Here is a 27,192-nt window from a genome sequence, read left to right on the forward strand (position 1 = left end):
CAAGCAGATGGGTGAAGCCCAGATTAGCAAGGTATTAAGGAAAGCAAGGCAGGAACGCCGACGAGGTGCAGCTCCAAAACAGCCCAACTCTGACCTGCCTCCCCGAGCGGAGCGAAGCTCCCCCTCTCCTGGACGGATCGGTGCCGGCCACGAAGCCACGGTGGGAAAGGATGGGGAGATGGCAAACGAAGAGGAGCGCAGCTGGAAAAAGCTGCTGAGGCTGAAGCTAAAAGCTGAATGGCCAAGTAAATATCGAAGCAGCAGCCACGCAGGAGAGCGGGACGCTCCTTTGAATCAACCTTCAGCAGCAAGATGCAAAAGGCTCGCTGGGAATAAGCCCTTCCTGTAGATAAATGCTCAGAAGACGCACTCTCCAGAGATGTCCAGCAGGATGCAACATCCCCGCTGCGTACCTGAGTAAGCAAACAACAAGGCCATAACAATTCTGCTGATGTTTCTAATGTGCAGGGGCTCCTCTGCGCAGCACGGATGTTACAACACAGCTGACGAGGAGCCCTTGAGATCAGGACACGGGTAAAACCCCATCCAGCCACCTCGTGACAGGCTCCACCACTACGCAGCACTCCCTCAAGGTCTGGGAAATGGATATACGCCTCCTAAACACATCAGGAAACAGAATATTTCAAGAGGGGCCAACCTGCCACAGCTGCTGCTTACCTGCCCATCTCATGGTCAGACTCGCTCTACAGGACTATCCTTGAACCGTGCTCTGACACGCATCTTCTAGGTAAACCCTAAGAACATCTTCAAGATCTTCTAAACCTGACGAAACATGGCATTTTAATAAGAGGCCATCAAAAAAATCAAGTCTTCTGCGTAGAAAGATGATGAACGTTCCCCACCAGTCCCCTGGTAATGCCAGTGCTTCTCCCACAAGCAATACTGAGCTGTTGAAACAACTACTGATGGGGAAAAAAAAAAAAAGTCCTATTTTGGAAACGATAAGATCAATACCGTAAAGTGTTCATACCGAGAGATATTAAGCAGTCACAGTAATTTGTGTTTGGGGTTTGTTAGGGTTGGGTTGTTTTTTTTTTTGGTTTGAGTGGTTTTTGAGGGGGTGAGGGTGGGGCTGCACTACCAGAGATCCCACAGAACATGAAATTTGCTTTTAAAAGCAAGGAAATTATTACCTGTCCTTAGGCACTCCACCACCTTTCCGGTGGGTCTGAAAATACCTACGTTCACTAATATTGAAAATATTGAAAGATGCAGCTCACCCTACGCGGCACCACAACGGCGCCCAGAAAAAGCGTCTTGCTACAGGTTTTCTTTCACATCACGAGTGAAACAATGCAGGGACTTGATTTAATTTAATCCTGAGACAAGCTTGACCTCACAGCAACGGCTCAGGAGTAAAACCCAGCACGTCCCACCGCGTGCAGGCAAACAGCGAACGCCGACGGCTGGCACACGTGCCCACGGGTAACGCAGCCTGCTCCGTCCCAGCTGAAATGCAAGACGTGCCACGCACACAGCACCACGTGAGTTAAGGTTTAAGGGGGAAAAAAAATGCTGATCTCTGACCAGAAAAGCCACGGGGCTGTATGGCAGCACAAGGATGTCGCGTTCCCATCTGTTACGGGGATTTCTTGCCCTCCCAGGAGGGCACGAAGTGATCTGCAGGAGATGGGTTGTCAAGAGGAGGGCTGAAGGCTCTCCTCACTTTCTGGAGGAGTAATGAGGAAGGATGAATATTCAGAAAGATCCTGGGAAAGAGTGGTACAGCCACCGGGGTGGGGAGCACCAGCTGCAAAAAAAAAAAAATAAATCAGGAAACTCGCATTTCCTTAGCTCACTAAAAGCCAGTTTTTGCCAAGCAACCAATTTCCTTACGCTCTTTGTTAAATAAAATATGAAGGGCAGGCGGAGACATAAAATATAAATGCACACGCTTCCATAAGCGGTGGGACATGTTGTTGTAGATGCTGCATAAGTCACTGAGGACAACGGGACTCGTGTCCCCTAATGGAGGGCACAGACTCCAGGGTGAGGGAAGAGCCAAGGAAGTTTTGTATTAACAAGTGTTGTGTTTACAGTCGCCTTCGGCACCCGTGCTGCCTAGGAATAACAGAAGCCCCTTTGGTTCATGGATTACTTAGGGTGAAAGGCAGAATCAGACCTCAAGACAAACATCACGTGATTTCGGTGTGGATCTCCATCAAACATGAAACTCCCAGTGGGATGGCAGGACACTCACCAGTTTGGTAATTAAGCCAGAATGGTTGAAATGACCCTTCCAGCAGTGGTTACGAATCGCCCTATCGAAACTCGTGGCTGTATCCATTTTCCAGCACTTTGCCACGCACACGGGCGCAAACACAACGTGTTTCCAGTTCCAAGTGTTGGCAGTTAGAAGCATTGCTTTGGCAAATTTCCCTGGGGAAGAGTAATAGCTGCCTATGGAATACTTGCTCCTAACCACTGCCATCTCCTTTTCCTTAATTTATTCCAGGCAGGTGACTGACAAATAACACCGCTGCAGCGCTCATGTTGATGATGCACAACATAGAATCATGGAATGGTTTGGGTCGGAAGAGACCTCAAAGATCAGCCAGTTCCAACCCCCCTGCCATGGGCAGGGACACCCTCCACTACACCAGGTGCCCAAAGCCTCATCCAATCTGGCCTTGAACACTTCCAGGGATGGGGCAGCCACAGCTTCTCTGGGCACCTGTGCCAGTGCTTCACCACCCTCAGAGGGAAGAATTTCTTCCTTAGATCTAATCTAAATCTCCCCTCTTTCAGTTTAAAGCCGTTGCCCCCGTGTCCTGTCACTGCACACCCTTGTAAAAAGTCCCTCTCCAGCTTTCCTGTAGCCCCTTTAAGTACTGGAAGGCTGCTATAAGATCACCCCGGAGCCTTCTCTTCTCCAGGCTGAACATCCCCAACTCTCTCAGCCTGTCTCCATAGCAGAGGTGCTCCAGCCCTCGGATCATCTCCATGGCCTCCTCTGGACCCACTCCAGCAGCTCCATGTCCTTCTTGACTCAAAAGGCACGGCAGCTTTCAAACAGCTGGCGGCTGGCACCCCAAAGTTCAGTCGTGAAAACTAACTGCCTATCGAGTTGAAAACCGCCTTTCACCTCGAAAATTAGGATGTGGGCTAGAAGATTTTTGGACAATCTTTTTTACCACTTTGTATTTGCAAAGCAGAGTTGAGGTGGCCTTGAACTTGCAGCCCGACGAGCGAGTTCAGGAGAAAGGTTGTGCTTAGCTGTACAAGCGACTTCTCTGGGACAGGACAGGTGAAGCTCCAGGTCTTTAAGAGACTCCACACTACTCTTTCCTACCATACAGGACTATAACACTCAACAGGTCCCCGCTGAAGCTCCAGAAATAGCAGATCTGCCCCAGGGACGGGGAAAACCCGAAGCCAGGCATCGGCTCACAGCTGCTTCCTTCCCAGATTAGTCAGAGGTTCAACAGAACTGAAAGTCATCTTCATACCCAAAGCGATTCCAGAGTATAAAAATCACTTCTGCTGACCTATTTTGAGAGGTACTGGTAAGACAGGAGTTCCTCCCTATTTCTAAGCCCTGCATAAAGCTGAATTTATTGATGCAGACCCATGATTCATCATGAGAGCAAGCTGCAGGAGACAAATTGTATTATGCTGGAATCTTGCAAAATCAGGAAGGAAAAAAAAAAAAAAAGTCGTAAAATAAAAATCAGGAGTACTCATCCAAACTGAGACCTAGACAAAAACCAGTGTGGGTGTTTAGTGTCCTCTGTAGCTTTTTTTCTTCCTTATCTCTCTTTTGTCAGCGGTAGCGTCCGCTCTTTCCTCCCTCCCTCCCTCCTGCCATCCTCCGCAGCTTGTTCCAGCCCAGCGTGTCGGACCCTCTCCAGCCGAGTGGCACGTGCTCCAGATTAAAGGTCAACAGGCTTAGGAGAAAACAGAGAGGCTTCTGAAACCAGGGCACTGCAAAGCCATCACCCAAAATAGAAGACAAAATATTTTAGATAACTTGGTGACACACGGGCAGCAGCGCCGGCAGCCCGATGAACCCCAGCAGCCTCCTCTTCCTCTTCTCCTTCCAAGGGGTTTTAAAAGAAGGAAAATCAGCCTGAAAGGGTCCCGAGGACTGTCAATAAATGATGGTTCTGTTCACCAATTAGCTCAGGCTGCTCTGAAATGAAAGCCACAGCGGGCTCTGTAATCACTCAAAATAAACTCCTGGGAAGGGATGGCCGCTGTGCTGACGGCTCAATTACGCCTGGGAAGCCCGTTACAGAACATTAAACATTAACAAAAGTCTGAGGTCTGAGCCTGCTTCCTTTTCTCCCAGATAATGTAATTCAGTAACGGAGTGCTTTTAGCTTAAGTAACCCGGAATTATTGGATCGATTCTTCTCCCACCTTTCCCTCGCAGGTTGCCAAAGCCAGGCCACCGCACGCAGGGAAAATGTTTGCAAACAGTCCCTTTGCTAGACAGTTTTATTTTGTTACATAGGGAAGATATTTTTACCATTTAAAAAGACGTATGGTTTGGGAGAGGGTTGCTTACGTAAGTTTAGCAGCTCCAAAATCAAAACAGAGGCAAACTGTTCTCCTGGTTTACGAGGGTTTACTTGAGCATCGCTAGAAGAGCTGCTTCATTTCTCTGAAATCCAGCAAACAGTTCCACAGCTTGTGTTTCTGAAATTGCAAGGAGAATTGTGAAGACCAAGAAACTCTTCACACAGCAGAAAGTTGCTTTCGTTTCTCCTTTTTGCTTTTGCAATATATCATTTGTTTTTTTTTCACAGCTTCAAGTTTAAGAGGACTGGAGAGACCCTCGTCACCCGAAGGGTCTCTCCATTCTCTCTCTGCAACTTATTAACACAAAATAAAGTTTCTCCAGGCTTGCCCAGGTCAGATCTTGGCTGTTCTAACCCACGTGCCAGATGCAAACACACTGCAGAGGGCTGAACAATGCCAGGATTTCGCTGCGGATTTCAGTAGGGTGTGACTGGTTTAAGAGCAGGCAACCCGATGTCCCCAAAGAAAAGCACGTGGCTGAGATTAAAAGAGAAAATTTCAAAACACAAAAGGAGTTAGAAATAATAAGGAAAAAAAAAAAAAACCAGAGAGCTGGAAAGACTAAGGAACTGAAATCAAAGTTGCACCGCAACTAACCAGCTGGTGGTCTTCCCACTAAATCCTCCTCATCCTCGATGCTTAATACTCATCAATGCCAAAGCATCAGCTTCCCCAGTATAAATAATTGGACTTAATTGGCTTCAACTTCATGTTTTTTAAAAATTAATAAAGTATAACAGTGCCAACATTCTTACTAGTGAAAAATCCGCTTGACCGCTAAAGTGATCTTTCACATTTACAAGAAAAGTTATTCAGTATCACTGGGACCAATGCATTTTCATTCCTGGTTATGGAATGCTCTCCCAACAAGGGAGAAAGCATGCTGAAGCATTGGAAAAGTTCAGACCAGCTGCTTGTCTTCAGGATTTTTGTCCAGAGGCTGAAAGAATAAAAACCAATCCTCAAATTCGCTTTCAAAACACAGATTAATTCCAGATGCACGAAGCAAGAGGTAAAATTTGACTCTATGTTGAATTCCACCAAGTTCTAGACATGCTTCTATCTACAGCCCCTTGGAAAGAACAAATGTTGTTTGTCTCCAAGTCACTTGCCCAGGGAAAGCATTGTGTTACGTGTTTTCTGAACTAAATATTATAAAGTTAAACATTATTTTGTTCTCTTGAACTAACTGCTGTTTGCCCTCCACCACGTCCTGTGCAGGGGATACTGGGCAAACTGTGCTCGCTGGTTTTTAGGATCCATCTAGGATGGATAGCCAGGATATCTGAAAGCCCCTGGATGTTTCCTTCTTCATTTGGCACTAAACAGGACGGTTCCCCGTTATCGACATGTGGCTGGAAGCGCGACAGCAACAGGAGTTCATCTGAACCACGGAGCAGCGTGAGAAATCACACTTGTTCCCAAGACTGCCAAAGAGTTTAAAAAAAAATAAGAAAGCAAAGAAAAATAAACCCAAACCCCCAAAACCAAAGACTGAAAAAAAGCACCAGGAAACAACTTTCCAGCAAAGAAAATAATGGTTTCCTTCACCCGGCTTCGGCCCTTGTTTTAGGAAAGGCACCAGAAAACACGTTCGGATAAAGCCACAAGGAGCGGCGATATCCACGTGGAATCGCGATAAACCCCGAGCGACGAGCTGCTGACCAAACACTGAACAATGGCCACTTCCTAAAAGCAACCCTTCAAACCACTGTGCTGCTCACAAAGCACACCATCACCCTGGGCTTGTCTGTTGCCTCCTTTCTCCTGACACTTCCCGGGCTTACTGCAAAATAAAGTCTCTTATAAAAGTGTGACGTTACCACCAAGAAAGACTTTTACATTTAGTGAAGCGAAATTGAGGCCCCAGTACTTTGCTGGTTTTCCTTCCAACCACTCAAACCCTCCCCAAGCACATCTCCAGCCCCTGAGAACCTCAACTTGGGTCACCGGTGCCAGCAAAGTTCAACAAACCTTTCCTTGGAGGCATCCTCTCCCTTCCTCGCCTTGTATCCACACCCTCCTCTCCTGTTGCACGGTGGAAAAAACTCCCCTTTCCTCGTTTTCTGCTGGGCTGGGGGGCCGAACCAGCTGGCTGCAACGGTCACACAAGCATAAGCAAGTCCTTCCCCTTTCGGTGGCAGCAACGAGTTGTCAGAGCTGTGTGTTGAAACCCTACCTCAAGTTTCCTAATCTGCCTTTCTATTTTTAACCAGAGCCATTTCCCCTACCTTCTTTGCCATGCAGACAGCTGCAAAAGGCAGCTGGAGACAACCGACTGCTCCATCAGGCCAATTTTCCTGGTGAAAAGTCACCCCCAGGCCAGCTGCAAGTGCACCAGGCGCAGCAGAGATGCCTCTCAAATGCCATCCTGAACCCACAGCTCCAGGTAGCCATGAGGGAATGGGACTGCTGGCCTTTCCCACATCCCCCATGGCCATAACTGCTCCTACCGAACACGGAGCGTGGCAACCTGGCTCACACAAACTGGCTGAGATGCCAATCAGTACCTCTTGTCCCTAAATACTCAAAGGAGAGAGGCTGGAGCATGGTCCCAGAGCATGGATCCGCTTCTGTGCTTAGGTGCCCAGGCCGGCTCTCCCAGTACAGAGATGGAGGGATCACTCCTGCCTCTCATACAGCACTTGAGAGCGCTTGCTGGGACATCTCCAGTACAGAAATCTCCTTTAACAAACTCACATCTCTTGGGGAAAGGTTTGGATTTGTCTTCTCTTCCAGGTTTGGATATCCCCTCCTTCAGGTAACTTGGTATTAGGTGTAACCAACACACGGTGAACCCTGAATTCGTTCCTCACATGGTAGAACAGCTGAAAAAAGATAACGTGCAGCCACGCCTGGAAAGTTCAGCCAAGCAAAAAGGGCACTTTCCTGAGCAGCAAGAGCAGTTTTGAGCTTTCGCAGGCAGATGGAAACCCAGGGATGCAGAACGCAGGCATGGAGCCCCGTGGAACGGCACAAAGCAGGCTTTTTGGGTTTGGAGGGTTGTTTTTTTTTTTAAGAGAGGTCCAGGTTTCTAAGCTGTGCTCTCAAAGGTCTTATTAGGACGAGGCATCTCCAGAGGAGAAAACTGAAAAGCTCCTTGTAGGACCAGGCAGACCTTCAGCCCAAGACAGCCGGGTCGAGAGCTCAGCACCTAAAATGGACACAGCTCGGGGCACAACTCCAACGCCCGTTCAGGAAGCTTAAAGGGTTTAGCTGGAAGTTTTGAGTCATGCTCTTTAGATGTGGCAACTAGAACAGCTTAAGCCCTTCTGGAGCTAAGCCCTTTGTCTTTTGTCCAAGCACCGGCTGCAACCATCGCGAAGGAGGCTGCTTTTGCTCTTCTCCATGTAACGTGTTTTCATACCCTACGTGTTTTCCGTACTTCAGGTTACTTCCACAAAATAGGTTTATTGCCAATGTGAACCATCAATCAAACCTTAAAGCAAATGCAGGCAGGACCCTACAGATTGGAACAACCAAATGCCTCGGAAAAAAACCATTTCTTACATGTTTACAGAAACAAAAGTCACACCAAACAGAAGCCTGCTGTGGATTTAAGCACGGCAAAGCCCACAGCAAGTCTTCCCAGCTCAAGCATACTCGACTCACAGGATTCCAGGAACCAAAGCTGCTGAGCAAAACAGCACATCAGCCATAAACCTGGTTAAAATTAAGTTTCATTAATGAGTTACAGTATTTACAGGTAGGCAAGTGGCAGACATGGACGTGATTCAGCAGCTGCTACGTGGCCGCTGTGGCCAGGGGACAGAAACCTCACCGGGAAGACAACGGCCCATGTCCACAGGCACCACAGCTGGGACGCAGATCTGAGAACTTGTTCCCCACTACACGCACAAGCAACAGCCCATAAAAACCACGCTGCTCTCGTCTGTTTGTGGATAACCACGAGTCTCAGGCACCGGTTCCTGCAAAACTCCTCCTGGCCTTGAGTTACTTCGACGAAGAGCTGAAACACTGTTTGTTCCCCCACCACCACCACCCAAAACCTGCTTCAGAGCACGAGTTTCTGGCTCACGTGAAATAAAAGCATTATTCACCTACGGTTCCTCCAGCACGACGGCAATGCACGAGCTGATGCCACCAAGCAGCCTGGCACGCTGTGGTTTCCCCCCTCTGCCTTAGTTTGAGCTACTCTTAGGAAATTCTTCACGCACAGGGAGGAGATCCTCTCCCATCCTTAATCCACTGGACTACAACGCTTTACTAACCTGTACAGCACGAACCAAGATCTGCAAGCAAACTTTGCTTCTTACCTCCTGGAAAAAGGGAGTTCCAGCAGGGAGAAACCTCTTTAGCAGCTTTTACAAGCCCTGGACCGCGTGTTAATGGTTTACCTGACAGTGTTGTCAGCAGATACGTGGTAAGAGCGTGTTTGTTATGGTTTGCCTTTCTGCCTTTGTCTGCATAACCAAATCAAGTCACTAGGGAAGAAGGCATAGTAATTACTTGACAGGACAGGAAGAAATCAGTGCTCCTTTAAGCTTGCTTACCCCATCCTGCTTTAAAAAAATCATTTTTTATCTATATATACACATGCACATATATCTACACACCTAAAACCCAATGCCTGGAGTAGCTCTTCTGTGTGCATACTTATGTGTGTATATAAAAATACATACATTAAAAAATACACACACACACACAGAGATGAGCTACTGCAGGCACAGTTTTTTTAATTTCTTCCCCAAAAGTTGAGTAAAAATAATTGTTCAACTCATCACTACAAATCTATTACAAAGCTTATGCCAGAACCACACAAATAGGATAACGTATCGCGGAAAGACGACGGCTTAAGGATAAAGTGATATTCTTCTTTCTGCAGCACGCTGAGCTCACCGAGAGGATTCCTGTGGTTTCCCCATGACTCACTGTGTTTCTCCACACACCCGGGGCCACCCTCCTCTACAACCGAAGCGTTCACGTTTTTGGGTGGCGGGTGACACCGTGACGCGGCGCAAGTCGCACGGCGCTGCCATGCACAGTTGCCAAAAAAAACCCTCACATAAAGTCTAAAATCCATGCTTGCTCCTACTGTTTCATATAAACACCCGCTGCAATTGCCCTGAGGACAGCTGGCAGAAATTAAGGAGGGGGTTAGGGACAGGGAGAGGTGCCCAGGATGGCAAGAGGGACAGCAGCTTGTCCCTGACTTTTAGTTTGTGCAAGCAAGCGGCGTTGCCACGCTGCGTAACTCTGATCACCTTGCACCAGCGCGCTGCAAACAAAACCTCCAAACCTAGAACCACGGAGAGACTCCACCGTGCCCCAGCATCCGCCACGGCCAGAGAGAAACCCGTGTGATGGAAACACGCCGGACCCCGGACACAAGTCAGGGATACTCACTGGCTGAGTATTGCTGCCCCAGCCTGGCTGGCTTTTATTTGGGGAAAAAAAAAAAAAAAACAATCAACCAAAACCTAACAAACAGGAGATTAACTACGAGCTTGAGTGCCACTTAAAAAAAAAATAAAATCAATCCCCAAAAGCCGTAACTTTAGATCTGATTGTATCGGAGTCCTTCTGCTCGCTTCCAAAACACAGCCCCTGGCCCTCGGCCAGCAGCCGGACACTCCTTGTAACTACAACGGGATCACCCAGAGCCGCAGAACTACTCATTCCTGGAAAACAGGCGGCAGATAACAGCAGCCAACTTTTCCTCTTGCCAGCTGCCAAGCCAGACGCGACACTTACGGCACGAGGAGAGGGAGGCAGCGGCAAGCCCGGATGGTTTCCGATCCCTCTGCCTCCTCGGCACGACAGCTCCCGGGCCCGCGGATCTCGGCGGCGTCTCCTTCGCCAGCCAAACTTCCTTCAAACCAAAAGTTGCCTTTCAACTTGCCCGTGGCGGCAGCGTCGCGCCGGAGCTCCTCTGCCCTCTGCTCGCCAGCCCCGTGCGGGAAGCGCCTGGAAAGGGAAAGCGGGAGAGGTGAGCGGTGCACCGGAGGCGATGAAGCCAACGCTCGCCCGCCGCCGCCGCCGCTCCCTCCGCGGCCACGCTGTCTCAGTGCATCAGCAGCGGGCGAGAGGAGGAGACGGAGGAGGAGGAGGAGGAGGAGGAGGAGGGACGGGAACACCAGCCTGGCCGGAGGGACGCAGTCTCCTACAGCAGCCGGCGTAACGTCTCGCGGCAGCTCGAGGTTGTACCAGTGAAATAACAGCTAGAACGGAGGGGGGAAATCAAATTATCCTATAAATTCAGGTCTGTTGATTCGGAACGGGTGCAAAGCCTTGCAATAGTGTTGCTTTGGAAAGGCTCGGGATGACGCCGTGAAGCTGAAAGGAGCTAGCGCCGGGAGGAAGGATTCATTTTTCCAATATATACAATACCAGATGTTAAGTCCTATCCTAAAAAAAAAAAGAAAAAAAAAACCCAAACCACAACAAGTAAAAGTCATATTTCACCATGCTAGAAACTAAGTGAAACAACAAAATCCTCAATCTTTTAATGAGGTTTTTGGCTACATCCCACCGCTGCCACCAGCAGCAGAGTTCCGGGACAGGCGGCATCACCGCTCCCGAGGGCACGCATCCAGCCTTTATCCCAAAAGAATCATAGAATCATAGAATGGTTTGCATTGGAAGGGACCTCAAAGATCATCCAGTTCCAACCCCCCTGCCATGGGCAGGGACACCCTCCACTACACCAGGTTGCCCAAAGCCCCATCCAACCTGGTCTTGAACACTTCCAGGGATGGGGCAGCCACAGCTTCTCTGGGCAACCTGTGCCAGTACCCTCACCACCCAAAAGACACACCAAGGACTGGAAAGCCATAGGACAGAGGAAGCTCTCACCTCCTGCACACAAATACAGGGAATGGCAAAGATGAGCAGGGAAAGGCAGGTATGAAACGACCCTGGTGAGCAAGAGAGGGAGTGGAGCACGTCTACTGGCCACCCACCGTGGGACAGCGGGGAGGTCTGTGTAATTGAGTACAAAGCCACAAGAAAAAGCAGACTGAAGCCACATGTTGGAAAGACTGACGGATAAGCAGAGCATTTACCAGCAGCTTACATGAGAGCAAGGACTCTACAAGGTCCATCAGCTGTTGTAAGAAAAAGAGATACTGTCCAGGAGGGACATGAGGTTTTCTGAACTCCACCCCAGGAGAGCGAGCCCTTGCCAGCAATATCAAGGAATCTGCAGAGCCCCACTGAACAAATACAGGGGGGAAAAAAAATGCATTTTCAGACGTTGCATAGAGAAATCCCTCCATACTAATCTTGTCATATGGAAAATAAGTATTTTAAGGAGTAGCTGGTTCGGGTTTTTTTAACAGATACGTGCCGCTGGGCATGGTTTACCAATCCTTGTTCCTAGCACACGTAGACAGCCAGGGATCAAATGCAACAACACGTTCACGAGCAGCTCCTCCACAAAGTCCAGAAGCCAAAAAGTCCATGGGTTTGTCACTAACCTTCAAACACTGGTGAGGAGAAAGATGGGAAGAAGGTTTTGATGAAGGACTCTGAACATCAAGTTGTATGCCTGCAAGCACCAGTTCAAGGTGAACACAGCAAACATCTTAGAATCATAGAATGGTTTGGGTCGGAAGGGATCTCAAAGATCATCTAGTTCCAACCCCCCTGCCATGGGCAGGGACACCCTCCACTACACCAGGTTGCCCAAAGCCTCATCCAACCTGGCCTTGAACACTGCCAGGGATGGGGTGGCCACAACTTCTCTGGGCAACCTTTTCCAGTACTTGTGTCAGTTGGCCCAGACAATTCCCCTGCCTTTAATTAATTTTAAAAAGTCTTTTATCTTAAAAAAAAAAAAAAAAAAAAAATCAACAAAAAAAGCACTTAATGGTCCAACTTGTCCCCTTTCTCAAGCAGCTTTTCCCTAATTTACGAATTAAAAACCACACAGGCTCCTTCTCCTTTTCCTGCAGATCACCATTAACAGGGGAGCTGGCACATCCCACACTCAAGTGAACTAACCATCAGATTTCCGTTTTTGTAACTGTTGAAATCCTTCCTAAAAGAGCTAAGTTGTACCTCCAGCAGGCCGGAGGGTCCAGGCCACGTTAGGCCATTTTGTTTTAAATTGAGGAGAGATTAGAAGTGTGGATTAGTCACTAGTGAACTCCCTATGCCTTTTTCCCAGCAGTCTTTTGGTAATTGAGCTCCGTAACACTCAACAGATACATCTGCCCGACCTCATCCTGCTTTATAGGAGGGATTCTGGAGTAGAACTGGTCATTACTCATCACCAAAAGATTTCTTAGATGTAATTCAACCAGTACCAATTCTGTAAATCGCTCCCACTGAGCCTATATATGAGGAATTAAAGGATTAATTAGGAGACACACTACAAGCTGTGGATTCCTTGTTTAGGTGACACTCATAGAATCATAGAATGGTTAGGGCTGGAAGGGACCTTCAAAGGTCATCTAGTCCAACCCCCCTGCAAGAAACAGGGATATCTCCAACTAGATCAGGTTGCTCAGGGCCTCGTCCAACCTGGCCTTGAATGTCTCCAGGGATGGAGCATCCACCACCTCTCTGGGCAACCTGTTCCAGTGTTCTACAACTCTCATGGTAAAAAATTTTTCCTAATATCCAATCTGAATCTACCTCCCTCTATTTTAAAACCATTATCCCTTGTCCTATCACAACAGGCCCTCCTGAACAGCCTCTCCCCATCTTTCTTGTAGGCCCCCTTGAGGTACTGGAAGACCGCTATAAGGTCACCCCGGAGCCTCCTCTTCTCCAGGCTGAACAGCCCCAACTCTTTCAGCCTGTCCTCATAGGAAAGGTGCTCCAGCCCTCTTATCATCTTCGTGGCCCTCCTCTGGACCCTCTCCAGCTGGTCCATGTCCTTCTTATGTTGGGGGCTCCAGAACTGGACGCAGTACTCCAGGTGAGGTCTCACGAGGGCAGAGTAGAGGGGGAGAATCACCTCCCTCGACCTGCTGGCCACGCTCCTCTTGATGCAGCCCAGGACGCGGTTGGCCTTCTGGGCCGCAAGAGCACATTGCCGGCTCATATTGAGCTTCTCGTCCACCATGTCTACTTTGGGCCAATACACACCTCATGGGACGGCAGAAGTCACCTGGTGATGACAGAGGCAAACTTCCTAACTCACTCCTGAGAAGAAACGCATTCATGTTTGAGAAAAAAGTGCTCTATTATTACTCCAGCAGATCTTATCTTGCCATTTTTTTCCCTCAGCAATCCACGACTGCACGAGTTCAGTGACCTCAAGGCACATCAGGCAGCCAGCCTTGCTTTCCCACGAGCGAGGTGGGGCTAGAAGGGAGACGAGACGACAGTTTGACAAGTACTACAAGTAATTAAAAGCGTGCTTTGGGAACACCTTTTCAGCATGTTTCATCCTTATGCATTTAAACATCCCATGTGTCCAGACAGATACAGCTTCGGACCCTATAAAGCCCTAAACAAATAAAACCAAACATACTTAATGAACTTTTCCAAAGTACCTGCAAAGGGTGGTTTGTTTTTTTTTCTTCTCTCCTACACACTTCAGCCAGGACATATTTAGCCTAAGGGCTAAAACGGAGGACAGTCTGAACTGATGACATCATTTTCTTTCTATAGGACTGAACATCTGGGAGTACTGCTCTCAGTTAAGTGGCTGGTGCCCTGCTTCATTCCCACCTTCTCACACTGTGCTTCAACAGGAGGATGATGATCACTGTAAAAATGCCTGAAGAAGAGAGACTGCCACCGAATGTTGACTTGTTTGTCTCTTCACTGACCAGGAGTAAGTTATGTGACACAATGTTAGAGAGCGTTGGGGCTGTTCAGCCTGGAGAAGAGAAGGCTCCAGGGTGATCTTATTGCAGCCTTCCAGTACCTAAAGGGGGCCTACAGGAAAGCTGGAGAGGGGCTTTTTACAAGGGCATGTAGTGACAGGACACGGGGCAATGGCTTTAAACTGAAAGAGGGCAGATTTAGATTAGATATAAGGAAGAAATTCTTCCCTCTGAGGGTGGTGAGGCACTGGAACAGGTTGCCCTGAGAAGTTGTGGCTGTCCCATCCCTGGAAGTGTTCAAGACCAGGTTGGATGAGGCTTTGGGCAACCTGGTGTAGTGGAGGGTGTCCCTGCCCATGGCAGGGGGGTTGGAACTGGATGGCCTTTGAGGTCCAAACCATTCCATGATTCTATGATTTGACATTGGCTGCTGGCACTTAAGAGAAACAGCTACTACCGAGCTCCAGTGCTAATGTTTCTTGGTAATTCAAGCACCACCTGCACTGGTAAGATAGCATCCTTTCAAAAGCCTTGCTGGGGAAACGTCTTCCTTGCCTTGACAGCTTAAATCTGCCTAAGCATCAAAAAAAAAAATAAAATCAGAGTCAGCAGATTATTTTGAGTTACCTTTTTCCTCACCTGTCAGTAAAGAAATTATATATTAGCAGATGAAGCCCAGCACTGAAGGTTGGAAGTAAAGTTTAGTGCAAGCAAAAAAAAAAACCCTACTCATTCACACCACGAAGCAAACTCAACCCCAAGGCTCGAGCACCACAACCCAGAAGAAGAAAACCAGTGATGACACTACCTCCAACGGAGCTGTGGCATGGCTGAGAAAGAAAAAGCATAAAGATGTAAAAAAAAAACCCAAAACGTTTGGTGTTAAAAAAAAAAAAAAAAAGAAAAAAAACAGGAAGGAAGCCTGAGTCAGAGATAAGAAGAAATAAATAAAAATTAAGTTTCCAAGCAACTGATACACACAGAGTAGCTTTACCTTCTCCCATTTCCGGAGAAGTCATAAAATAGGTGACGATTTTTAAAGAGATTTAAAGCATTTCTCTCTCTTGAAGTTAGCAAGCAGCTCTCTTTCCACCACAAGGCTTGAACGAAGGAACTACTCCTGCCTTTCCAGGAACCATTTTTACACGACCCAGCAGGGAGGCAGATGGTTTGCTGGCTGCCACGGACCACCACCAGCGCAAAAGCTGGTGAAATAAGTTCAAAGACTGATTACTGATTTCTAGGATCAACACCTCCCAGAGAGGACACGTTCATATTGCTTCACATGAGCAATAGAAATCCGTACATCCCCCGCACGTATCCCAAAAATGTTTCCTTGGCTCTTTTTTTCCTTCAAGCAAGCTGAGTCTGGTCACTGATGCATCAGAAAAAAACGTGCCACGGGAGCGTTAAAAAGCTACTCTGACCTCCATTTGCTTCAAAGCGCATCCAACAACAGCTCGAGGACAAGTTTTTTAAAAATTATGCAAAATATACAGCCTGTTCTCTTCTGAGGGAAGCTACTTGGTCTTGACTCCGTGACTGCCTGCTCCTTTGAAAGGAGGAATCAGCTATTGCACTGATCACTGCTTGCTATGAGCATCAAACACTACTTCACATGTAGCATCACGACACGATGAACACCCCATGCCACTCTCAAATTGCTGCTTATTTCTCTTTCAGCACTTTCACCCCCCAAAACAAGCGACCCAGTTTATAGCAAACTCGTTGGGCAATCTGTAATGCGGATCTCTCCGGAGATGCTGTGAATCCAACAAATCCTGTTGCTCGATTATTTATATCGAGCTTATTACTTCTTCCAAGCTCCAAGCTTGGTTTTTTTTAACCACTTTCCTTAAGCTAAAATGTCTTTGTAAAGAAAGCACACATACACAAAAAAAAAAAAACCACACCACCACAACAAAACTGAGGACATTGCTAGGTTTGGAATAGCTTTGGCAGAGACATTCCTGATGTTTCACATCTGCTTTATGATCCAAGAAACGAAGCAGGTTTTATTCAAGACGCAAAAACGCTCATCGCTAAAGACCAACCTGTTCTGGCCACCACCCTCCGTCCTGTCTCCAGAGGGTTTTGCACCAGCAAACGTGTGTATTCCTGTTTGATAGAACACGTGACTTTTAACAGGCCAGTAAATCAATTAAAAAAAAAAAAAGAAAGGCAGAGTGGACCCCCACAATCTAGCATCTTTCCGATGGAGAAATAACCTGAAACTTTATTATTACATAAATAATATTATAATGAAAAAGCAATATTATTACATCTGCACTAGAGCATTAACAGCCACGACAACTTCTTACGTGCAAGGCTGTTAAGAATGGGCAGTTGCTTCTGAAGCTGAAAAAAACTGTCATTAAATTTACCCGAATGGGGTTTTGATATATCTTAGAAACACTAAATGATTGACTTGAGAACGTAGAAAGTATTTCTTAAAATACTTCCAGAAATGCCAGGTTAGCGTTTCGGTGCATTAACACACAGGGTGGTTCTGGGGTACTGATGCACTCGTTAGCTCCAGCAATTAAGTTTCCAGAGAAGAATGCTGTGTCATACACCGTGTGACTCACGGAGGAACGTCCAGAGAAAACCACTCTTCTCCTTCGTTTCCTACAAAAAGCTCAACCTGCTTTTCAGCTGAATCGAGTTACTTGAATAAAAAAAAAATAAAAATAAATCTTTCCTCCAATTTCAGCATCGCTCGCCAGAAGGAAGGTGCATTTTAAACCAAAGAGGATGACCACGCCACCTGCCAGCAAATCAGTGTCTCCTGGAAGCTCAGCTGAAACCATCCACCGCTCCTCAGAAACACGTTGTGTTGTTTTACACCAACACGTGTTTGTACTCTGACCTCGCGTCGGTTTTGCAACCTGCCGACGCTCTGGCTGGCTCACTGGCTACTGGGCAGCTCCCAGTTCACTCTCCTCCCGCACGGTCATGGGACTCCGCCGCGTTGCGACGGCTCTGACGGATCGCACACACCCACCGTGTGTCCCCGTGTGCTGGCTGGAACTGAAAGCTGGAAAAAGGATGGCAGAAACACCAGTGGGATCCCCGGAGGTCCACCAGGATGCAGGACCTTTGGCTGTGGATGAAGCAAAGCCTCCAAGCCACTTGTGTTGTCCCAGCCACGCAAGCAGCTTAAACCTCTGGAGTTCTCGTCTAACTGGGATCATCTTTGTAGACGGATAAAACGGGTCCTTTTGCTCATCACGAGTGCTCCCCTGAGCTCAGGGTGTGCACATCCTCCTGCTGTTCCCAGTTAAATCCTTCAGACCATCGGAAAAACACCCAGATCTTCTCAGCGGTGGCTGGATCATCAGAAGCTGGGCTGCATGGTGGAACCTAACGCCCAGAGCTTCTCCAGAGGCGAGAGTAGACAAAAACCAAGGTGGCACGTTGTTACTGCAATCCACTTCCATACCGGAGATGTGAAAGCAGATACGCACTTCAAAGCATGCATTTCATACCACTGCAGTCACATTTTAACCCAGAAGAGCAAAGCTTTGCACAGAAGAGAAAAACCAGAAACAAGACACCCTTTTCAAACTCACCGGCTCAACCAGAAGGACGTTCTCCACACATGACTGCGTCCCACATCCAGCTACTGCACTCCCAGCTCGTGAAGTGCCACTCCTATTCTCCGATCCACTTATTCTTCCCTCTGAGAAGTGTCATTACCCAGGTGTGTCTAAATCCTCCAGCTGAAGAAGTCACCACTTAAGCATGTCAATTTGGTTGTATCTCTTCCAAACCCAAATTCCAACAATCAACAGATTGTTTCCTCACCAAATACTGTAATGGGACACCGACCGGTAGCACTGTTGATTTTTCCCCATCAAGGAGTTCATTCCTTTGGTTTTTGCCCTGCATCTTGCTACAACCCTGCTGGGTTTGTATCCCAGTAGCTTGGCACATACCAGGTGCTCCGGCTTCTTTAAAGCTTTTGACAAATCAAGTTGGCCTTACCCAGAAAGATGGCACGTAATGATGGATGCCAGCTGCTGCCACCATCCAAGGAGCAATGAAGAAGCTTCCTTGACGTTAAAACAGAGAGGTTTGAAACTGTGCTAATGCTGATTGCTACGCCGAGGAGGAGCAGAGACATGAGAAACTTGGAGATTTCCTCCAGTTTCCTCTAGCCTTCAGCAGCAGCACTGCACCCTTCTGCAAATAACAAACTCATGCTCTGCTGATGCTATCTCTTGCTCTTCAAAGGAGTTTCTTATTAACCTGAAAGACCTACAAGGAGCCAACACTTTCCACTATAAGCAAAATTAGCAACTTAAAAAAAAAAAAACCAAAACAAACCCACACCAACAACGAAAAACACACAAACCAAAAACCACACGACCAAAAAAATCCCAAGCAAGAGTTAATACATGATGGTGTTTCGTGCTAGAGGTCAACAGGGCTCCTGGGTGTGGAGGGGGCTTTTTCCTGTTAAAGATAAACCAACCCAGCCTCCACATCCTGAGTATTCGTTTGCACGCTGTAAAGATTCACACGGAACACAAACCAAAGAGAAATCCAGCTCCTTAATTCGGAATATATTGTTGTGGCACCTCAGCGGGAGGGTTAATTATCCCAAAGCCAGGACCTACACCTGCTCCTCACACCTCCATGGTGCCCAGGTAGCAGACCCTGCTCGAAGACGCTGAAGATGAAACACAAGTCGGTCATCGATTAATCACTGCCTCCGCTTCCCGTTTTTTTCCTACGTAACACAGTAAATATTCCCAGGTTACACGGCACTGGCTCAGATATCCCCCCCTATCCGATGACTTACTCATTAATAAGCAAGATACGGATTAATACCGCAAATCAGGGCTTCAAATATCCACTTCCTCCATCCCGAGGGCAAACGGAACAACCCAGCAGAAGCGATAAGGAGCTATTTGTGAGGACAGCGGGGTGTCAGATTCCCAACATCCTGTGTCGTCGGTGCGGCCAGCGGTATCACCCATCCCATCATCGCAACACGTGTCCTCTTCTCGTGGCTTGGTTTGGAAGGGACCTCAAAGATCAGCCAGTTCCAACCCCCGATCATGGGCAGGGACACCCTCCACTACACCAGGTCGCCCAAAGCCTCATCCAACCTGGCCTTGAACACTGCCAGGGATGGGGCAGCCACAACTTCTCTGGGCAACCTGTGCCAGTGCCTCACCACCCTCAGAGGGAAGAATTTCTTCCTTGGATCTCATCTAAATCTCCCCTCTTTCAGTTTAAATCCATTGCCCCTTGTCCTGTCACTACACACCCTTGTAACAAGTCCCTCTCCACCTTTCTTGTAGCCCCTTTAAGTACTGGAAGGCTGCTAGAAGGTCTCCCTGGAGCCTTCTCTTCTCCAGGCTGAACAGCCCCAACTATCTGCACCTGTCTTCAGGATGGTCCCGACCCATGTGCAGGACCTTGCACCTGGCCTTGTTGAACTTCACGAGGTTTGCACAGGCCCACCTCTCCAGCCTATCCAGGTCCCTCCGGACAGCATTCCTTCCCTCCAGCGTGTCCACACCACCACACAACTTGGTGTCATCTGCAAACTTGCTGAGGGTGCACTCAATCCCACTGTCTGTGTCACCAACAAAGATGTTAAACAGCACTGGTCCCAGTACTGACCCCTGAGGGACACCACTCATCACTGGCCTCCACTTGGACATCGCGCTGTTGACCACAACTCTTTGAGTGCGACCGTCCAGCCAACTCCTTATCCACTGAGGGGTCCATCCATCAAATCCACGTCTCTCCAGTTTAGAGACAAGGATGTCGTGTGGGACAGTATCAAATACTTTGCACAAGTCCAGGTAGATGCTGTCAGCTGCTCTTCCCTTATGCACCAATGCTTTAACTCCTTCATAGAAGGCCACCAAATTTGTCAGGCACGATTTGTCATGTTGGCTGTCACCAACCACCTCCTTTCTCTCCATGTGCCTTAGCATAGTTTCCAGCAGTGTTCCTCCTCCTTGCTTCTACCTTCTGTGGGATTTCTTTTTGTGTTTGAGTTGGTCTGGAGCTCCTTATTCATCAATGCAGGCCTCCTGGTGGTTTTGCCTGACTTCCTCTTTGTTGGGATGCACTGCTCCTGAGCTTGGAGGAGGTGATCCTTGAACATTAACCAGCTTTCTTGTTCCCTCCTCCCTTCAGGGCTTTATCCCATGGTACTCTACCAAGCAGATTCCTGAAGAGGCCAAAGTCTGCTCTCCTGAAGCCCAGGGCAGTGAGCTTGCCGTGCTCCCTCCTCGCCACAATGGAAAGACTCAACGCAACAGAAAGCCCACACACACCTTTTCAAAACCCACACAGGAGGCCATCACGCCGTTCTGAGCTCAGTATTGATCCTGCAACTCCTCATACGATCAAAGCGCAGACGAGGGGAATCATTCTGCTTGATACCTCGCTGCCTCTTGGTTATTCCCGGTGGATTATCCAAAGCCAGAAATAACTGGAGCTGATTCTGCACGAGATGGGTGGGGACATCACTATCCTTCTTGTGCTCTCAAAGACTTGAGCCAAAGCAACTGCCCAATTGTTTTAAAGATCTTTTTTAACTACTCCCGAAAGATGACGTTACTCAGATATTATTGTGCTGTGACTTCCTAGAGTAAGAAGAGATTTCAGTCTACACCTTTAGGAAATTTTAATCCAAATTCCTTATTTTAGATAAGAGAGGTTAGATATTTTAGCCCAGAGAGGTGGTGGATGCTCCATCCCTGGAGATGTTCAAGGCCAGGTTGGACGAGGCCCTGAGCAACCTGATCTAGTTGGAGATATCCCTGTTCCTTGCAGGGGGGTTGGACTAGATGACCTTTGAAGGTCCCTTCCAGCCCTAACCATTCTATGATTCTATGATTTCGACTGAGCATAGGAAAACAGGAAAGTCTTGGGAAGTTTTTGAGAAGCCGGAGCTCTGAATTGCTTCGAAAACCAAAGACGAGATGAAACTTGGTTTTGCTACAATGAAATCACTTCCTTGGTGCAACAACGATACCCGAGGGGGAGAGAAGAAAACATCTCTCTCCATCACCTACGCAAATCGCTGCCATTTTAAGTTTGCTGCGGCACCTCTCCCATGGGTGCGAGGGGGGACGAGCAACCTCTGAAGTGGGCATTAAAGCAGCTGATGAGGCAGTCTTGCTGGGCTACTGAAGAACCACTGTCCTCAAACCTAAAGGCTTTCATCAACTTGTCTCACGGGTCCTTTCTAAAGCACTGCCCCAGTTTAACACCTCTGCTCTTCAATACAACCCCGTAATTCAAAGCTGACAGTTTTGCTGGGGTGTTTGGTACTGGATTTGTTAAACAGAAGGCGAGCAGTTACCTTCACAGGCTTCCTGTCCCTCCCAGGTGATAAATTTCTATCACTCTTCAGGCCCCCTTCTCTCTAAGAGAAGAAAGGAACGTTTTATCTCTCTCCTTTAGTTTCGGTTTGGCTCGGAGAGGGAGATTTCTTCCAAAGCAAATATTCCTGCAACGTCACAGGGTGTATAAATAGACACCCACCAGAGGAGGAGAAGAAAGAATTACAGCCCTTCTATAGACACATTAGGAAAGACGTAAGCAGGGGAGAACACGAGACAAAAATAAAGTCTTTCTTCTTCTAAAGCTCCATGCACAATGTGGACTCAGTCACTAAAGCCAGGTTGAATGATCCAAGATAAACATCGCATCCATCCAATAACGGGGAGTTTCTCACATACTCCCAGCTTTTGCCAGGAGAAGTGCTATTTCTGCTCGGCAAAGACCGCCATCCGGGCACTTGACACACATTTTTGCGTGTCCAACTAAACTTCAGGAAAACCACCTTCACTCACACACCTGAAGGACCGCACGCAGATATGGAAGAGCCTGCAGGGCATTACGGGGAGAGTTCTCATGCCATTTCTGGGAACTCAGCACCCTTGGGTGCCTCTATGAAGTGCCCACCACCACTGCACACAGCACGGGGAACGGGCAGGAGGTCTGCCCACACTTGTAGGGCTGCAGTCTCTGCGATCACAGACACGTGGTGGGATAACTCACATGACTGTATGAGCATCTGGATGCACACCAGCTCTTTAGGAAGGACAGGATGGGTGCTCATGGGAAACTTTCACCACTGTGACACCACCTGCTGGAAGGACAACATAGCATGGCAGAAGCAATAGAAGAGATTTCAGAAGTGCACTGATGACAATGACAATTTCCTAACTCAGCTGATAAAGGAGCGAACAAGGAGAGGTACTCTGCTGGAACTCATACTTGCAAGCAAAAACTGGCCAGGGATGTGAAGGCTGGGGCAGCCCTGACTGCAGTGACCATGAGGCAGTGGAGTTCAGGACCCTGAGGGGAAGGAGCTGGAAGAAAACACTGCATCACAGCCCTGGCCTTCAGGAGAGCAGACTTGGGCATCTTCAGGGGCATGCTGATGGCACTAAACTATGTGGCGTGATCAAGATGCTGGAGATAAAGGATGCCATCCAGAGGGACCTTGACAGGCTGGAGAGGTGGGCCTGTGAGAACCTCATGAAGTTCAACAAAGGAAAGCACAAGGTCCTGCACGTGGGTCGGGGCAATCCCAAGCACAAGTACAGGCTGGGCAGAGAATGAATTGAGAGCAGCCCAGAGGAGGAGGACTTGGGAGTGTTGGTTGATGAGAAGCTCAACATGAGCCGGCACCGTGCGCTGGCAGCCCAGAAAGCCAACTGTGTCCTGGGCTGCATCCAGAGCAGCGTGGGCAGCAGGTCGAGGGAGGGGATTCTGCCCCTCTGCTCTGCTCTCATGAGACCCCACCCGGAATACTGTGTTCAGCTCTGGGGTCCCCAACACAAGGACGACATGGAGCTGCTGGAGCGGGTCCAGAGGAGGCCACAAAGATGATCTGAGGGCTGGAGCACCTCTGCTGTGGAGACAGGCTGAGAGAGCTGAGACCGTTCAGAAGAGACGGCTTCAGGAAGACCTTCTAGCAGCTTTCCAGTACCTAAAGGGGCTACAGGGAAGCTGGAGAGGGGCTTTGGACAAGGGTGTGTAGTGACAGGATAAGGGGCAATAGCTTTAAACAGAGAGGAGAGATTTTGATTGGATATAAGGAAGAAATTCTTCCCTCTGAGGGTGGTGAGGCACTGGCACAGGTTGCCCAGAGAAGCTGTGGCTGCCCCATCCCTGGAAGTGTTCAAGGCCAGGTTGGATGAGGCTTTGAGCAACCTGGTGTAGTGGAGGGTTTCCCTGCCCATAGCAGGGGGGTTGGAACTAGCTGATCTTGAAGGTCCCTTCCAACCCAAACCATTCCATGATTCTAGGCTTGAAGAATCCCATAGGATACAGCCTTGGAGAGAAGAAGGGTCCAGAAGAGCTGGTTGATATAAAGCATCACCTTCTCCAAGCTGAAGAATGCTCCATTCCAACCAGCAGGTAGTCAAACTGAGGTGGCAGGAGTCCTACACAGAGGAGCAAGTAGCTCCTGACCAAACCCAAGTGCAAACAAAGCACAACAGCAGGGGAAGGTGACCCAAGAGGAATCCGGGCACACTGGTTATACAGGGATGGGATTAAGAGAGCCAAAGCCCAACTGGAGTTCAATCTGGCAAGGGATGTGAAGGGCAACTGTAAGACCGACCTTCGGGAACGACAGGCCCCTGAGACCACAGAGGAAGTCCAGAGCAAAGAAGACTTGCTGTTAGTAGAACATGATCAGGTCAGGGAACAGTGGACTGCACATAAACCAGTCCACAGTACCAGATGGGACAGACCCAGAAGTGCTGCGGGAGCTGACTGATGTCATTGGGAGGCCACACTTGATTATCTTTGAATAGCCATGGCAACTGGGAGAGGTTTCTGACAACTGGAAGAAAGCAAACACCACCCCTGTCTTCAAGAAGGGCAAGAAAATGGATCTGGGGAACTACAGGCCAGTCAGTCTCACTTTGTCTCTGGGAAAGAGCAGCTAATTCTGGAAACCATTTCCAGAGACATGAAGGACAAGAAGGTGATCAGGAGCAGTCACCACGGATTTATGAAGCAGAAAAAAAAAATCACGCTTCACCAGTCTGCCCTCCTCCTATGATGAAACAACCAGCCTGGTGGATGAGGGGAGTGCAGAGCATGGTGTCTGTCTTGGCTTCAGCAAGACTTTTGACACTGTCTCTCATAACATCCTCAGACGAGCTGACACAGCACAGACTGGACAAGCAGACAGTGAAGTGGACTGAAAACTGACTGAACAGCCAGGCCCAGAAAGCTGTCATCAGTGGCACGAAGTCCAGCTGGAGGCCAGACACTAGTGGTCTACCCATGGAGAACCGATATTGTTTAACCTCTTCATTAATGACCTGGATGATGTGCAGTGTACCCTCAGCAAGTTTGTTCATGACACAAAACTACGAGGAGTGGCCAATACACCAGACGGTCGCATTGCCACTTGGATGAACTTTGACAGGCTGGAGCAAAGGGCAGACAGGAACCTCATGGCGTTCAAATAAAGGAAAGGCAAAGTCCTTCACCTGAGGAAGAATGCACCAGTATCAACTGGGGGCTGACGGACTGCAAAGTAGCTTTGCAAAGAAGGACCTGTCGTTCTGGATGACAAGGAGCCACCATGAGCCAGCAATGCACCCTCATGGCAAGGACGGCCACCAGCAGGTTGAGGGAGGTGATCCTTCCCCTCTGCTCAGCCCTGGTGAGATCACACCTGGAGTGCTGGGTCCGTTTCTGGGCTCCTCAGTGCAAAAGAGACATGGACATACTGAAGAGTCCAGCAAAGGGCCACTAAGATGACTAAGGGACTGAAGCATCTCTCCCACAAGGAAAGGCTGAGGGAGCTGAGACCTTTCAGCTGGGAGAAGAGAAGGCTCAGGAGGGGTTTTAATCAATGTATGTAAATGGCTGAAGGGAGAGAGCAAAGAGGACAGAGCCAGGCTCTTCTCAGTGGGACCCAGTGACAAGACAAGATTGAACAAACCGAAACACATCAGACGATAAGAAAAAACTGGTTTACTATAAGGGTGGTTGAACACTGAACCAGGTTGCCCAGAGAGGTTTTGGAGTCTCCATCCTTGGAGATACTCAAAACCTGCCTGGGCACGGCCCTGGGCAACCAGCTCTAGGTGACCCTGCTTGAGATCAGGGCAGGCTGGACAAGACGACCTCCAGAAGTCCCTGTCAACCTCAACCAGTCTGTGATTCTGGGATCATTTTGCCGGTTCACTTGCACACTCAAGGTGTCAATTATGATAAACACAAGTATTCACAAGAAGCATCTCAGTCCTGCCTATGGTACCACCCATTGCAGAAACCCACAACGTCACCGTGCTGACGGATCACACGCCAGCTCAGCAGAAGACAACTAACACGTCCCTTGATGTTGACATTGGGTTTTCAGCACTTGCTAGCTCACCGCTGCTACGGTTTGGCTCAAACTCTGCTTTCTCAGTGTGGCACAGGAGTCAAAGACTGGGAACATCAACAGACCAGTCAAGAGGTGTTTCATCAGACTGCCTGGTACCATCAGACTCCTTAGATCTGTCTTATACTCTCCACCTCCCCCAAGTTTTGCACACCCCCCCCCCTTTTTTTTTTTAACATCACCTTTTTGATTAATGCTTTAAAAAACCCTGGGCTCCATGAATGCTCTGTGTCACCTCTAAAAACCAGAGGATGATTCTCCTGTTCCATAACAGAGCAAGAAGAATCAGACATGGGTACTCCCTAGGTTTACCAGCTAAAATCTTCATTTACTTGGCAGATATCTGCTTCTTGCTGGCATAAGAGAACAGAAGTCCTAAAGATTTTGATTTGAAAGCCAAAAGATAAATTAAAATGGTAATTTCTTTACATCTCCAACATCCCCTGTTCCCACAGCTGGAAGTGGTCTGGCAAAAAGAGGCCAGTGGGCATCACCAGTAGCAGAGGGAAGCATAAAGCTGATCCTATCTGCTAAGATTTCACCCTAAAAAGTTCAGGAACAGGGAAGTCTCCATGTGGAATTCAGGTTTTGGTACAAAAGCTCAAGATAAAAACATGTTTCCACCCAACTGTTAGCACGTTTGTCTTGACTGGTTCTCAGTTTAGCACACCTCCTCCTCCTCCTCCTCTTCCTCTTTGCAAATAAATAGAGTGAGCGCTGGGCTGAGCGGGGAGAAGGAGAGCGCCGCTGAGATTTATCACGACAGCTGTCACGTTCGTGGCCAGAGAGCACTTGTGGTCTCCTCATCCAGCAAGAAGAGAGACACCACCACAGCTTTTAAACCAACTCGCTGCATGTGGTTGTTCGCAGGGGTTGAAAGGCCACTCGCAACCCCGGCTCCTTGCCACGGGTGTTTTCCAACGTTAGCCTTGTGGCAACAAGGCCAGTCTTGAGACCCACACACAGCACCCCAGGTTGCAAGGGACTTCTGGGACTCAGCTGGTCCATCCCTTGCTCCAAGTCCGGCCAGCTCTGAAGCCAGGCCAAAGGTACATTTTCTGGTAGGGTCCATCGCTCTAAGCAATACCAGGTTTTATACTGGAGCTAGGGAAGGATTTTAGGGAAGTTTGTAGCTGCCAAGCTAGATTTTAGTGTAATGCTACAGATGCACAAAGAGACAGCCCTGAAACAACATCACTTCACTGCACCGATCACAGAAACATAAAATGGTTTGGGTTGGAAGGGACTTCAAAGACCATCTAGTTCCAACCCCCCTGCCATGGGCAGGGACACCCTCCACTACACCAGGTTGCCCAAAGCCTCATCCAACCTGGCCTTGAACACTGCCAGGGATGGGGCAGCCACAGCTTCTCTGGGCAACCTGTGCCAGTGCCTCACCACCCTCAGAGGGAAGAATTTCTTCCTTCTATCTAATGGAAATCTCCCCTCTTTCAGTTTAAAGCCATTGCCCCATGTCCTGTCACTACACACCCTTGTCCAAAGCCCCTC

The 27,192-nt window shown here is 48.5% G+C and overlaps 1 long non-coding RNA gene across 1 annotated transcript in view; it reads right to left on the bottom strand.

The window, feature by feature from the left end:
* The window catches only part of LOC147528279 (uncharacterized), a 65,002-nt gene that overhangs the window by 10,533 nt on the left and 27,277 nt on the right, over positions 1–27,192 (bottom strand). Inside the window, exon 4 of the long non-coding RNA XR_015222326.1 lies at positions 10,261–10,473. This is a non-coding gene — a long non-coding RNA (uncharacterized LOC147528279). The remainder of the gene's footprint in view (positions 1–10,260; positions 10,474–27,192) is intronic.

This window comes from Tauraco erythrolophus, chromosome 9, assembly GCF_009769465.1.
Source record: "Tauraco erythrolophus isolate bTauEry1 chromosome 9, bTauEry1.pri, whole genome shotgun sequence".
Taxonomy (NCBI): Eukaryota; Metazoa; Chordata; class Aves; order Musophagiformes; family Musophagidae; genus Tauraco; species Tauraco erythrolophus.